Raw genomic sequence first — 15,673 nt, forward strand, 5'->3', positions numbered from 1 at the left:
CGCGCATTCTTGTGTCCAAGTGAACAGGCCGCGCATTTTCGTGTCCAAGTGAACAGGTCGCCCATTTTCGTGTCCAAGTGAACAGATCGTGTATTTTCGTGTCCAAATGAACAGATCGCGAATTCTCGTGTCCAACTGCACAGGCCGCGCATTTTCGTGTGCAAGTGAACAGGTCGCGCATTCTCGTGTCCAAGTGAACAGGCCGCGCATTTTCGTGTGCAAGTGAACAGGTCGCGCATTCTCGTGTCCAAGTGAACAGGCCGCGCATTTTCGTGTCCAAGTGAACAGATCGCGCATTTCGGTGTCCAAGTGAACAGGCCGCGCATTTTCGTGTCTAAGTGAACAGATCGCGCATTTCGGTGTCCAAGTGAACAGGCCGCGCATTTTCGTGTCCAAGTGAACAGGTCGCCCATTTTCGTGTCCAAGTGAACAGATCGTGTATTTTCGTGTCCAAGTGAACAGGTCGCGAATTCTCGTGTCCAACTGCACAGGCCGCGCATTTTCGTGTGCAAGTAAACAGGTCGCGCATTCTCGTGTCCAAGTGAACAGGCCGCGCATTTTCGTGTGCAAGTGAACAGGTCGCGAATTCTCGTGTCCAAGTGAACAGGCCGCGCATTTTTGTGTCCAAGTGAACAGATCGCGAATTCTCGTGTCCAACTGCACAGGCCGCGCATTTTCGTGTGCAAGTGAACAGGTCGCGCATTTTCGTGTCCAAGTGAACAGGTCGCCCATTTTCGTGTCCAAGTGAACAGATCGTGTATTTTCGTGTCCAAGTGAACAGGTCGCGAATTCTCGTGTCCAACTGCACAGGCCGCGCATTTTCGTGTGCAAGTAAACAGGTCGCGCATTCTCGTGTCCAAGTGAACAGGCCGCGCATTTTCGTGTGCAAGTGAACAGGTCGCGAATTCTCGTGTCCAAGTGAACAGGCCGCGCATTTTTGTGTCCAAGTGAACAGATCGCGCATTTCGGTGTCCAAGTGAACAGGCCGCGCATTTTCGTGTCCAAGTGAACAGATCGCGCATTTCGGTGTCCAAGTGAACAGGCCGCGCATTTTCGTGTCCAAGTGAACAGGTCGCCCATTTTCGTGTCCAAGTGAACAGATCGTGTATTTTCGTGTCCAAGTGAACAGGTTACGAATTTTCGTGTCCAACTGCACAGGCCGCGCATTTTCGTGTGCAAGTGAACAGATCGCGCATTTTCGTGCCCAAGTGAACAGGTCGCGCATTCTCGTGTCCAAGTGAACAGGCCGCGCATTTTCGTGTCCAAGTGAACAGATCGCGCATTTCGGTGTCCAAGTGAACAGGCCGCGCATTTTCGTGTCCAAGTGAACAGGTCGCCCATTTTCGTGTCCAAGTGAACAGATCGTGTATTTTCGTGTCCAAGTGAACAGGTTACGAATTTTCGTGTCCAACTGCACAGGCCGCGCATTTTCGTGTGCAAGTGAACAGATCGCGCATTTTCGTGTCCAAGTGAACAGGTCGCGCATTCTCGTGTCCAAGTGAACAGGCCGCGCATTTTCGTGTCCAAGTGAACCGTGTTCAAATAAACCGTGTCCAAATGAACGGTGTCCAAACGAACCGTGTTCAAATAACCCGTGTCCAAACAAACAGTGTCCAATTCGCCGTGTCCAAACGAACGGTGTCCAATTCACCGTGTCCAAATGAGTCGTGTCCAAATGAACCGTGTCCAAATGAACTGTGTCCAAATGAACCGTGTCCAAATGAACGGTATCCAAATGAACCGTGTCCATTTAAACGGTGTCCATTTGATCGTGTCCAAATGACCGTGTCCAAATAAACCGTGTCCAAGTGCAGGCCACTCGGGGATGACGGGGCGCCGCACAGTGGGGGAAAAAGCACCTTCTGTGGACAAAATTCGACCGACGATCAAATTCTTAACGGATTTTAAAGATTTTTTTTTAATTTGTTGGTAATTGAACAGGCTATAAGTACGTTGTGCGTAAATTTTGATTACGGTCCAAATTAAAGATGGCGGAACCAATAAAGTGGGCATAAAACATCAAAACTGCGCGATTGCAATTGAATTCGTAACAAAACGTGCAAGTATCTACGTAATAAAGTTATTATGTGTTTGTATAGTCGATAATTACAAATCTGTAGGTTGAATAAAAAAAATGGCGAATCCGAAATGGCAGAAAACTACAAATAGCCAGATTTTTATTAAAATTGGTTTTAATAGGTTTTCGGAGTCGCTGATTATGAATTTGTGATCAAAATGACAAAATTAAAGAAGGCGAATCCAGTCAAGGTATCAGTCATGAAAAGGGTTTGGGGTTATATATATATTTTTTGTTTTTAATATTTTTTAGATTTTTTTTTACATTTTATATTTTTTATTTTATAATAAGAAACAAAATTTAATTTACATTTGTACATAATTTTTCACATTTTGGTGAGTTATATATTAGGTATATTTGAATAAGGAATGGAAAAAAAACACTTTTTATCGTTCTTTATAATTGATTAATAGTGATTTTGCTCCTTCAGATAATTCTGTACTTTTTTTATCTCGTTTTATTCTTATGCTACTAATCAATGGGTCAGAGGAAATTAGAAGATGGTGCATTATGCATTATCTTCGTTGCTGGCTTTACGTGAACACATTCTACTATTATTTGCTCGAGCATTTCTGAAGACCTTATTTGTTGCTTCTTGTGCTTCCTCTGACCCATTGATTAGTAGCATAAGAATAAAACGAGATAAAAAAAGTACAGAATTATCTGAAGGAGCAAAATCACTATTAATCAATTATAAAGAACGATAAAAAGTGTTTTTTTCCATTCCTTATTCAAATATACCTAATATATAACTCACCAAAATGTGAAAAATTATGTACAAATGTAAATTAAATTTTGTTTCTTATTATAAAATAAAAAATATAAAATGTAAAAAAAAATCTAAAAAATATTAAAAACAAAAAATATATATATAACCCCAAACCCTTTTCATGACTGATACCTTGACTGGATTCGCCTTCTTTAATTTTGTCATTTTGATCACAAATTCATAATCAGCGACTCCGAAAATCTATTAAAACCAATTTTAATGAAAATCTGGCTATTTGTAGTTTTCCGCCATTTTAGATTCGCCATTTTTTTTATTCAACCTACAGATTTGTAATTATCGACTATACAAACACATAATAACTTTATTACGTAGATACTTGCACGTTTTGTTACGAATTCAATTGCAATCGCGCAGTTTTGATGTTTTATGCCCACTTTATTGGTTCCGCCATCTTTAATTTGGACCGTAATCAAAATTTACGCACAACGTACTTATAGCCTGTTCAATTACCAACAAATTAAAAAAAAATCTTTAAAATCCGTTAAGAATTCGATCGTCGGTCGAATTTTGTCCACAGAAGGTGCTTTTTCCCCCACTGTGCGCCGAACCATCCTCCCAGAAAAGCAACGGGAGGCGTGGCGGAGTGGGTGGTGTCCACACTCCGCCACAACAACGATAACAACAGGGCCCTTGAGCCAAGAGCCCAACGGCTCATAGGAGGAGGCCCTATCGGGCCTAGCGTTGGGGGGCGTCGCGGAAGAAATGTTAACAAATTCCCGGACGTTCCCCTCAGACGCAGAGATGGATACCCGTGGAGTTTTAGTGGGTAAAAATCCCACACTCTCCTCACTCCTCTCCCCGGAGGGTGAGGGGGTCTTCCCCTCTCAACCACCAGAAGGGGGCCACTGGCGGAAACCTTGGAACCGCATGTTAAAACACTCGATTCCGAATTAAGCCGGGAATCGTTCGTGGAGACGCAGACCATGTCCCACGACCCCGAGAATACGAGCGAGGTGCAGGAGGAGCAGGAGGTGCAGCCGAGCCAGGTGCATAAGCCGATCGAGCAACGATCAGAGGGGTCTCAGGCAAACCTGACGCAGACCCAAGAAGACGAGGAGGTCCAGAGGCTGTGGGCGACGGAAGAAACGCCATTCGTGGTGAGCACGTCCCCGGGGAGCCAACTATTTCAGGCAGAGGAGGAGGTGCGGCAGGAGCCGCAACCGAACGACGACAGCACACCGGTCCAAGGTGTGGAACAAGTGCACCAGAAGGTGTACAAGCAACTTTAATCCTTTTGATAATGTATTTTAAAGAGAAAATTTTAAAGTAAAGAGATTGGTTAGCGCTGAGCGCATACTGACGAACGGTCAGGATTTTATTTCATTTTATTTTATTTCATCAAAGAATTTTAAAGAGATAGCGGCACGCGAAGTGCAGAAGTTATATAATTTTAGAAAACAGAACTGTTTTATTTCATGCGTATGAGAAAGGCTACGAGCCAACCTTTATTATAAGATTAAGTTTGTAAAAGACATTTACACTAAATACATATATAAAAACACTTTTCTGTAAAGATTCCTCCAGTCCCAGATCAGTACGACGAACACGTAAAATACATAACGTCAACAATAATATTCATTGAAATGGACTCAGATAGATTCAGAATAATAGTTCTGTCATTTATATTTGTTTTATTTGCAGTTGCAGTAATCTGCATCCTATTACTTACATATTCGCACAAAGTGCTACCAGAACCACATTACGTACCCTAAGTACAACAGGATGAAATTAAAAGAATATCTAGTAGTTTCAGTAATCATATTTTTTCCATTGTTTATTAACTTTCCAGATCCAGACATAATCATAACGACATTCATACTATTCACACTTTACATAATAATATTAGGAGCGGAAGTAGATCCACGACCGATCCGCGAGTGACGGTTTCATAATTAATAATATTTAAGCTACACTTTTAGCATTACTAGCGAGCGGGACATATTCCTGAATGCGCATATATTTTATTTAATTTTTTCAAGCGTTATTTACAACTACACTTTAAAGCACTAAATACACTTTACAGGCCCTAAGCCAACGGAAGAACGCAGAGACAATCTGTAGGTGGAAGAGATTCCAATTCAATACAATCAGCAATTTTATAAAGTTCTATTAACTTTTTCTACATTCAAAACAGAATATTAAGGCCTTCAGCCGATGAGATGCACAAGGTGCACAAGTACAATTCAAATTACACTTTATTGAAGATATTCAAAGATTTTAGTAAAGAAAGGACCTTTTAGGTCGATATACAGTCAATTACGTTAATTTAAAACATTTAAAGGCATTTCAAAGAGTTACACCTTTACATTACACTTTCAACACTTTTTACACCTGTTTCTTAGATTCGGCGTGCGAGACGAGCCAGCGAGGGCTCTACACCTTTTGTTACACGTTCAACACTTTCTACACCCGTTTCTAGATTCGGCGTGCGAGACGAGCCAGCGAAGGCTCTACACTTTTCAATTACACCCATTACACTTTCTACACTTGCATGTTGCATTTAAGCGTGCGAGAACGAGTCACCGAAAGGTGCTACACTTTTACACTTTCTACACTCGACGTCTTAGAATAAGCGTGCGAGATGAGCCAGCGACGGCATTTACACCTTTGATACACTTTTAGCACTCCGAGTGCAGATTCATTAAATTCATTGAATTTCCAATATATTATTTACAGTTATATCTCACGGAAGAGAAAACAGCCAAATGGAGTCACTCCAGGCCAAGATTTATTTAGCATTGCACATTGCATTAATTTTCATTATATTTAGTTACACTTTGTTACACTTTTGTGAACTTTCTACACTTTTAGACGGCATTCAGCCAATTTGATATTATATTCATTAATTCGATATTTAAACATTATTCCCTGTCAATTTAAGAATGCATTATTATGCGATTATGCGTGCGGTAATTTTAAGCCGCGATACACTTACCTTTTATACTTACCTTTTTACACCGACTCCGGTGATTAGATGAGACGATTCCATAGCGATCCTGGGTACCTGAAAGAAAAAGAAAATACTTACCTGGTTTCATAGGATTCGTCTGATTGTGACAGTGAGAGTCACTCGATGCGAATCGAGTGACCTAGAGTTCGCTTGCGCGAAGTTTGCGTGCAGCGACGCGTTTGGTTCACGCGAGTGCGAAAGCCAAGTCGCGCCGTTGCACTTTGGTGTAGCATCTCGTGAAAAGGTGCCGAGTCCCAAGAGCGACTCGGTGTACGAAGTGCAGATGGAGTCGTACCATCTACACCCCAAGGTCCGAACGGCCAGTACGGTGGCTGCGCGCCTAAAATGAGGACTCAGCGCATGCGTGAGTCTAAGGTGGGAGAACACGACCCGTTCCTCCCGGACAGTCCGTCGTGAGTTTTCGAGGCGTCAACACGTGTTGCGCCATACAAATCGAAAAAGGCGTTCTTATCCCGTTATCCGCTAGCGTCAGTAGCGTGATTAATCTATTGTTAGAGACAGTGAGTGCGTGATACGGGAAGATTCCTATTGCGCTTATTTAGATCATTACGATCCGTACGAAGATAGCGGCGTTTCGAGAAAACTCGACGTATTCCCACGCGGTCGAGCGAACACGCGCGCGAAGAGAGATGCTGTACAATATTTAATAATAAATTGTTATTTGTTTATAATAAACAAAGCAAATATTCATTCGCGACCCCGGTGAATATCCTGTCCGATATACGTATATACGCTTCGCTTAACAAGGGCGTGGCCGACGGCCTTGAACACGTCCGCGACGTAGAAACGACAGCCATCTTGCTGAGAAGGAAGGACGGGGCGACGCAGTTGAACAAGGTTTCTGTATTCGATCCTAAAAATACAGTGGCGACCGTAAACACAGCCCAAGTAGTAAGTGGCTATATTTAATAATTTTGATAATTCCATTCGTTGTTCCGGTTACAACCTGACCTTTGGGTCAGGGATTCCAGTGGCTTAGAAGATTTTCTCTACGTTAAAAAAAGCAGACTTACCATAAGTAAGACCACTTACCGACAGCAGACTTACCATAAGTAAGACCACTTACCGACAGCAGATTTACCATAAGTAAGACCACTTACCGACAGCAGACTTACCATAAGTAAGACCACTTACCGACAGCAGACTTACCATAAGTAAGACTACTTACCGACAGCAGACTTACCATAAGTAAAACCACTTACCGACAGCAGAACTTACCATAAGTAAGACCACTTACCGACAGCAGACTTACCATAAGTAAGACCACTCACCGACAGCAGAACTTACCATAAGTAAGACCACTTACCGACAGCAGACTTACCATAAGTAAGACCACTTACCGACAGTAAAATTCCGACAGCAGAACTTGCAGCCGTATGCATCATGTAGGCCACCTGAGGGGACGCAGACAACAAGCACGCATCCCGGGAGGATAAACGTGGGGGCCTTCGAGGGGAAGAGGCCCGTGCGACGATATAGACTGTAAGTTAGAGTTAAGGAACGCGGACAATAACGCGATCGAGCGTAGACCGCGACGAAATAATCTTCGATGCCGTGTCAGGGCGGAGCTAGAAACAAGCGAAACCGAACCGCGTCACAATCCAATCACCGGGGGGTGAGATTCGGGCCCGCGGTCAGTAGCCGCCCGATCGGGCAAAATAACCACCGGTGCCGCGTCAGGGCATCACGAGAGGTAGGCACAGCCGAACCGCGTCGCGACCCGATCACCAGGAGGCAAAAGAGCCGGACAAGCGTTTTCTCCGAGGAAAAGCCAGCGGTGCCGCATCAGGAAGACCTGGTACACCCGAGGGACCAGGCGCCGTCGTAATCCGAACACCCGGACGCGAGTTACGGGGACACGGTCCGCGAAAACGATACCCGGACACCGGCTACGGGAACCGCGGCCGGGGGACAGTCAGGGAGGGTCGTAGAAGCGGGCACCGGGGGTCGCCGTCAACGGCGGACACCGCAAAGTAAACCTGGACATCTTCGCCGAGGAGTCGGTCCAGGTGCTCGTATAGTGACGTCGTAGGAGTCGTGCGCATAGGTCGGCGCCGTCGAAAAGCGGAAATTGTAAGTAGTGAAAAACCACTACCCGGGAGGTAATAAAGCACGTTGCGCATAAGGGTACGCAAGTGGAATTTTCTACCGCAAACATCTGGCGCGCCCGGAACAGGTAAACACCATCTGGTACTGCGTAGTAACGCGCATTCCTCAGAGAGAAAGCGGCCGTGACGCCATGGAGGGGGAAATTCCCAGCGGTGGGGAGCCAGAGAGCGGAATATTCCTTGAGGCAGTCTCTCGTGGGCGCTCGTATAGGTAACATCTCTCTCGCGCGTATATCTCGGTGTGTCGCGGAAAGTTCGCGACCGTCTACCGGATTACGATAATTAGTTTACCACAGTGTCCGAAACCAACGGAAACGCCCGCGAAACGCGTTAATTGTCGCCGATACAAAAGGCGAACGGTCCGAGTGAACCGAAAAGCGAAACTTCGCACTTTGCGAGACGTGCGACCGCCATCTTGCGCGGAACTTGTAACAGCAAAAACCTGTTTGTGTAAAACGAAGATTATGAATAAATGGAAACTACATTTGTGAAAATAAAAGTGTTAACGATTACTTACCTGATACTTACCTGCACGGGTGTCAGCCATTTTCCATAATCGTTGATCCGGGTCGGAGTTTTTTATCGGTGCTACATCAGTGGGCATCGGAGATGAGGCAGCAGCGGCGAAATCCTGGAAAAAAGTAGCAACAATTAAGTTAGTTAACCACGGTACTTATACTTACCTCGGTGGAGCGGTGGTCAGCCATCTTGTGTATACGGGGATCCTGGTGGGCGTTCAGCAGCGGTGATCCATGTGCCGGCGACACAGATGAGGCACCCGTCTCGAAAACCTGAAAATAATAAAAATTAATTAACTTAATTTACCATATCGGGATTTAGCCTGGTGGTAAGCCATCTCGATACTACGTTGACCGAGGCTGGTGATTAGCGGTGATGATCCGAGAGGAGGCGATGGAGAATGGGCACCCTGGTCAAGAATCTGAAAAGGGGATTGTTTAAACAAATTAGTTAACCATAAGTTCGTGAACACGTACCTTCTCGGTAGATTGAGGATAAACCGAGTGGCGACCGATGACTCAGAGGGCAAAAAAAGCGTCCTGTGACCCGATTATACATCGTTTGGTTACAAACTTACCATAAGTAAGACCACTTACCGACAGGAGAACTTACCATAAGTAAGATCACTTACCAACAACCGTAACTTACCATCAGATTTATGCGGTAGAGTTAGTTACATGCCACGTAGCATATAAGCAACAAGTACTCGCGATGCCCGCAAGGCTCTTCTCAACTTTAACTATAAGGATCTAACTTCCAAATCCCCACAACCCTTCCTCAGACCCTTCCAGAAAATTCTCGGCTCAATGAGTCACACGACCGTACAAAGGAGAAAGCGAAGGCAGAAGCAATAAACGCAACCCTTTCACTCAAAACACCCACGCCATCGAGCACGAAGGAAGACGGAAAAACATGACCATATAAGAAGAGAAATCGGGGACCGGACCGATGACGCAACACGGCCCTTCCATCTCTCAACCCTTCCACTCAATCACCCCCGCCATCGAGTACGAAGGAAGATGGAAAAACATGACCATATAAGGAGAGAAATCAGGGACCGGACCGATGACGCAACACGGCCCTTCCATCTCTCAACCCTTCCACTCAATCACCCCCGCCATCGAGTACAAAGGAAGACAAAAAAACATGACCATATAAGGAGAGAAATTGGGGACCGATGACGCAACGCAACCCTTCCACTTCTCAACCCTTCCACGCAATCGTTCCCGCCGCCAGGAAAATGGAATATAAGGACGAACATCCCGAGGGACGCAGTCAGTCAGCCAGTGAGTTTTCTCGGTTATCCTTCAGACGCGGACTCGACACTTTTCCCAGTGAACATTACCACATTCTTCTATATCCTTCTATATCCGAAGCCTTCAAGCACCACGCGTAGCATTGCATTAGTCGAATAATCTAGAAGCGTCACCACGCATATATTCAAGTTGTAATAGTAATAAAGCGTTTGATTGTAGCAGTTTTGTAGAATTATCGTGTGAAGTTATAATAATACACTATTGTTTAAACGAATCTACGTGTTCCGTGTGTTCTCTCATCAACCTTAACTCATCCTATTCCCATTGGGTAACACTAATTCCGCCAGTAATATCAATTATTCAGTACTAACAAGAGTACCGCAATCACTGGTCCTCCCCTTGCATTACATCTGCATACGAGGCAGTGCTATACGAGTGGCACGCTATCGTCCGTGTGTGTTCGGAAAGAGGCAGTGCTATACGAGTGGCAAGGTGTCGTCAAGGAGGAATTAAGTGGCGCACCCGCCGACTAAACCGCCTTCTACATATATCTCCTTCGAACTCCTTACTGGGAGTCGAATTCGCGGAGCAACCCGAGTACGAATCGTATTTCGTCGCGAACTCCGCGCGCAAGGCGGACGAAAAACTCAGTGTTAACTACGAAGACCGGCACGCGAGTGTTAACGATTTTTTAACCTACATTCCACTCCCGAAAAAGGAATCCCGGACAAATTACCGCGCGCTCATTGAGAAACGAGTGACCCCCATAGCGAGTCCCGCGCGCAAGACAGACTGGATCCCTAAGATATTGTGTGTGAGTGGCAATTGGAATCCGGTTTACGTGCCGCCGCATAAAAAGGAATCTCGCCCGAGTTATCAGGCGCCCTTCAAAAATCGCCCGTACCGGTTAATCCGCATTACGGAACTTGACCCTCTCCCGTCAAAGGAGCTGGTCGAGCGCATCAGGGAGGACGACCCCCGCCGAAGCTACTACTCGCGGCGTCGCGCGGAGATCTTGTATCAATACGGCGCCGCTACGCCTGAACATTGGGGGACTGCAGATCACCCGCTGGAGCTCGAGTAAAGGTAAGTGCCGACGCCCCTAAATTTAATTAGCCGATATGAGCGAGGCCCCATTACGACCTACCACCCGCCGACTCTCGCCCCTGGTCTCTCGAATCACGCGCAGGAATAGGCTGTCCCGCGCGATCTGCGTTTTCGCGTTGTGTTACCAGAATCAGAACAGTAACCATTATCTCTGTGAATCGTGTTACCGCGACTTAACGGCGCAACAGCGCAACCACTACAACCTCTTGGTCCGACATTACTTGCACATCGGGTTCCGGTACAAATTGGAGGAGTGTGACGCGTGCGACGTTATAATCGGCGAGATCCGGGGACCCACGGGGTGTTCCACGTGCTCAGAGATATACCTCGACGTGACGCGCTCGGTAATACACGAGGTAGGGCAACAACATTTAGACATAGAGCTTACTATTATCGCCATCTCCCAAATCAGAGGCCGATAAAATCGGAAACATTACTGCCAACATCCAACAGTCGGTAAATTGAGAACGCTATTATCGACATCCAACGGTCGGTAAATCGAGAACCCTATTACCGACATCCAACGGTCGGTAAATCGAGAACGCTATTATCGACATCCAACGGTCGGTAAAATCGAGAACCCTATTACCGACATCCAACGGTCGGTAAATCGAGAACGCGGTAATACTGAAGGAGACGGGCTTCCTCTCCGATTTCGATGAAATTAGGCTTATTCGACGCGTTTTTGCATAAAACGACCGAATCTGGCAGAAAAAAGTGTCGCTCTGCCACGCGAAGCGAGATATTAACTGTTAAAGTTAACGACTTTCAGGTTATGATTCCTGTCATACCGACGAGATGTAGCGACTACGAACATGCCCTATGGCCATATGCGCATGCTCAGTGGCCACACGCGCATGCAAAAGTGCGCGAATTTGAAACGTATGCATACTTATAATGCATAAATATAAATATGTACTTTTCATATACCAACTATTCTCTGCTTTAACAAATTATTTCTGCTACAGATATTAAGCGTCGAAGTTAACGAAACAGAAATAATTTGTTAAAGCAGAGAATAGTTGCAGGTATATAAAAAGTACATATTTATATACCAACTATTCATAGAACATATAAATGTGTACGATGAATAAGTACATATAAATATGTACTTTTCATATACCAACTATTCTCTGCTTTAACAAATTATTTCTCTTTCGTTAACTTCGACGCTTAATATCTGTAGCAGAAGTAATTTGTTAAAGCAGAGAATAGTTGGTATATGAAAAGTATATATTTATATTTATGCATTATAAGTATCCATACGTTTCAAATTCGCGCACTTTTGCATGCACGTGCGGCCACGGAGCATGCGCATGAGGCCAAGGAAAAATAAAAAAGTGTGAATAATTGAATCGCAAATAATTTAATTAATGGTAAAATACATTGTTTGAAGTGCAATAATGAATTAAAAATAAACAGAAGTAACTTTCTATTTTGTTGTCGAAAAGTCTTGTATGAGAAAAGTAAACATAAGAAATATGTAAGGAAACAATGTGACTTCAAAGCAAGTGCAAAAATTAAAACATGGTTTAGCAATTCCAAATTAAGCTTTAAATTGAGTGAGATGGTCCAGCCTCCGAGACATCAGGTACATCGGTGAAAATCTTTGGTGGATATAATTCCGCAATTGCACAGAAAAAACTTTGCAAACGCTCTTCATATTTATGAACGCGTTTGAAAAGATATTCCGCTAAATATCCCGCTAAGTGATGAGTACGCGTACCATAGCGTGGGATATTCGCTCTCACTTCTCTCCAAACGCGTTTGATATGTTGAGTGTGGGCTCCTGAATATAGAACAAATACAAATAAATAATGTTAAGTTTAATGTAGTGTATATGAATGCATATGTTGCAATGTAAATGATTTATAAAGTGCCTGTACTAACCGGTATCTGGGTCGACAAAGTTCACAGAATAATTAACTGTCAAATGTTGGAAACCTTCACTATTCAAACAATTATAAGATCTCCAACAATCTGACATTATTGTTGTCCCAGGTAAAATCCATTCTCTAATAATTTTAAGAAGTGTTTTCTCTGTGCGTTCCGGAACTGCCACAAAAAATACTTTTTTTGATTCACGCTCGTATCCACCAAAGATCCACTTTCCTTCGATTATTCGGCCACAGTTATACTTTCTTTGCCGATTTTGGCTTCGTCAATTTCAACAATTTTATTGGGTCCTCCAAGTTTTGTTGAATATTTTTTAGCCCAAAAGATGCAAACCTATAGCAATTTCCACATTATACATTTCATAAATATATATTTCATCTTTTTATATATCTCATGTATTTCATGTATCAAATTCTACTTACTTCTCGGCAAAAAGAAATCCAATCAACAACCGAATGATCGGAAAGTTGCAGTTCTGTACATAAAAACTGATGTCGCGGAGGTTTCAACATAATAAAGTACGCAGTTATTCTACATACTGTTTCTAAGCTTAATTTGCAATTACTAAACCATGTGTCAACTTTTGCACTTGCTTTGAAGCCACATTGTCTCTTCACATATTTCTTATGTTTATTTTTCTCGTACAAGGCTTTTTGGCAACGAAATAGAAGATTACTTCTGTCTACTTTTAATTCATTATTGCACTTTGGACAATGTATTGTACCATTAATTAAATTATTTGCGATTAAAAAATTTATTAATTCCTCCTTGTTGTGTGTTACAGCCAAAAATTCGTGCAGCTGCATTTTGCCTCATGAATCGTAATAAAACTGCTGCTTGTCGCGTGTGAGGAAACAAAAGAGAATCAACATTCGAATTATGTTATTTTTCTTACTTACCAATCAGACAGATGTCACGTGACCTTGGGACCGTATGACAAGTCACCCGTTTCCCAAACTAGCCGGGAATCACACCCGAGGACGACGGAGATGTCAGGGGAACAACAGAGGGTGCAGAAGGAGCAGAAGCCAGAAACACCGGGGATCGAGCAGCCCGTAGAGACGGTGCAAGAGGTTGACAGCGGTCTGTGCGAGGCCGACAGCCTGATATATTCGCAAAGATACACGCAGGAGGCGGACGAGGAGGTTCAGAGGTTGCTGGAGGTGGGCGAACAGCCCGCTGGACAGGCCGAGCGGCAGAAGGTGCAGCCCATAACGGTCAAAGTGCAGGAGGAAGGGCAGCCGGGAGCGACCGACTCGCAACAGTACACCAGCCTGTGAAGCGTGGGACACCAAGTCTATATTTTTTTTATATATATTTATCTTTTGCTGTAAAACATATACTCCTTATTATTTATTTTATTTTATTAATACTATTTTATTTGCACAAGGCAAAAATACACCGATGAGGTGCAGACGTTTTTAACAAGTACACCTAGTACACCACATGCTGCAGAAGCAAGCACATACAATAAACAACATTTTACCCGATAACAAATCGTTATCCTAATTACAAGATCCTATCCAATTACGATTACCTCGATAGAGATCAAATGCCTTCGGAGAAGTGCAAGCTCATAACATTAACATTCATATTTGTTCTATTTGCCATCGCGATAATTTCCATATTACTTTTAGTATATTCACTCAAGAATTAAAGATGCACTCAGATAAATTTTATATAACAATCATAACGTTTATTCTCATACTATTTACAATTTTTATAATATACAGGGTGTCACTGAATGTTTGGTACTTTTCTCATATTTAGATAGAGCGAGCCAAACTGAGTCGAAAAGTCATGTACCATTTTGCAATTTTCGCGATAGTTGATGAGTTATTAATGATTAAAAATCGCCGTATTGGCCCGCCCACCGCCAAATCCAAGCGCGCGGTGAGATGCGGCCGCCTCGCGGTCGGCGCGCGGGCAGTTGTTTACTCCAAGCGGCGATGATGACACGGCGCGACGCACGAGCGGCGCGTAACGCCGGGCCCCCGTCCTGAGCGATGATAGTTTCTCGCCTTTTTTAAACAGAAATAAAATTTTCTAACATAGAAAAATTTTTTGTGCGTACGTATGTACATACGTGTGTACATGCATACACACAGGAACATATCAATTGTACTGCTTAAAAAAGCGATTACTCAATTTACTTTTTTTCTTTTAGTAAGTAACGGTTGTCTTTAAGAAAGAATATTTTCTTGATGATAGTCTTAAAATGTACAAATTTTAGAAAGAGTCTTTATCATGTACTCGAAAGAAGAATTTATACTCCTTCAAAGAACATAATAAAATTTTATCAAAGAAAAGTCAAAATAATAAATAAAGTAATATGAGGACCCTCGAGATTAAAATAGGAGAAGTCAAGGCTATGAGGGTCAGACGCAGATCACAGTGCGTAATATCAGAAATAACTGATTTATTCGTCGTTTTGATACATTATATCGATCCGTACGTTTCGGCTCAGTTTTGAGCCATCTTCAGCGGTAGTTACAGAAATTAAGTTACACGTTCTCCGTACCGTATGGTGAGTATACTGATTCAAAGTATCAGAAAAATAGACCAATTGATCCATATCTGTAAATTTGTTCAATTAATGATGAGATATTAAAAAGATCCCTTAGGAAACTCACCATTCGGTCTGAAAAACGTGGAATACAGAGCCATGTACATAATGAATACTCTCTGCGAGAAGACTTGACGATCTTATCGACACGACACATGCACAGCAATGATATGAAAGGTCTTGCAAGAAGAGGCATGTCGTAGGTCAACACACCGGCGAGGATTATAACAAAGCACGATTTGACACCGTCTCAAAATGACACGGATTTTTTGCATCATGCATATGTCACGGTTTTGAGCAAATTGTAATCCATGCTCATGAACTTTGGTCGTTGGCAAATCGGGGTTTTACTATTGGTACATGTAATATTGTGACGGTGTCAA

General features: G+C 43.4%; 1 pseudogene; it reads right to left on the bottom strand.

The window, feature by feature from the left end:
- Window positions 1–12,575: 12,575 nt before the first annotated feature.
- LOC139781225 (uncharacterized) lies at window positions 12,576–13,530 on the bottom strand (annotated as a pseudogene).
- Window positions 13,531–15,673: the final 2,143 nt, after the last annotated feature.

Source organism: Temnothorax nylanderi, unplaced genomic scaffold, assembly GCF_030848795.1.
Source record: "Temnothorax nylanderi isolate EJ_2023f unplaced genomic scaffold, tnyl_v1.0 TNYL_tig0323_pilon, whole genome shotgun sequence".
In the NCBI taxonomy this organism is placed as follows: Eukaryota; Metazoa; Arthropoda; class Insecta; order Hymenoptera; family Formicidae; genus Temnothorax; species Temnothorax nylanderi.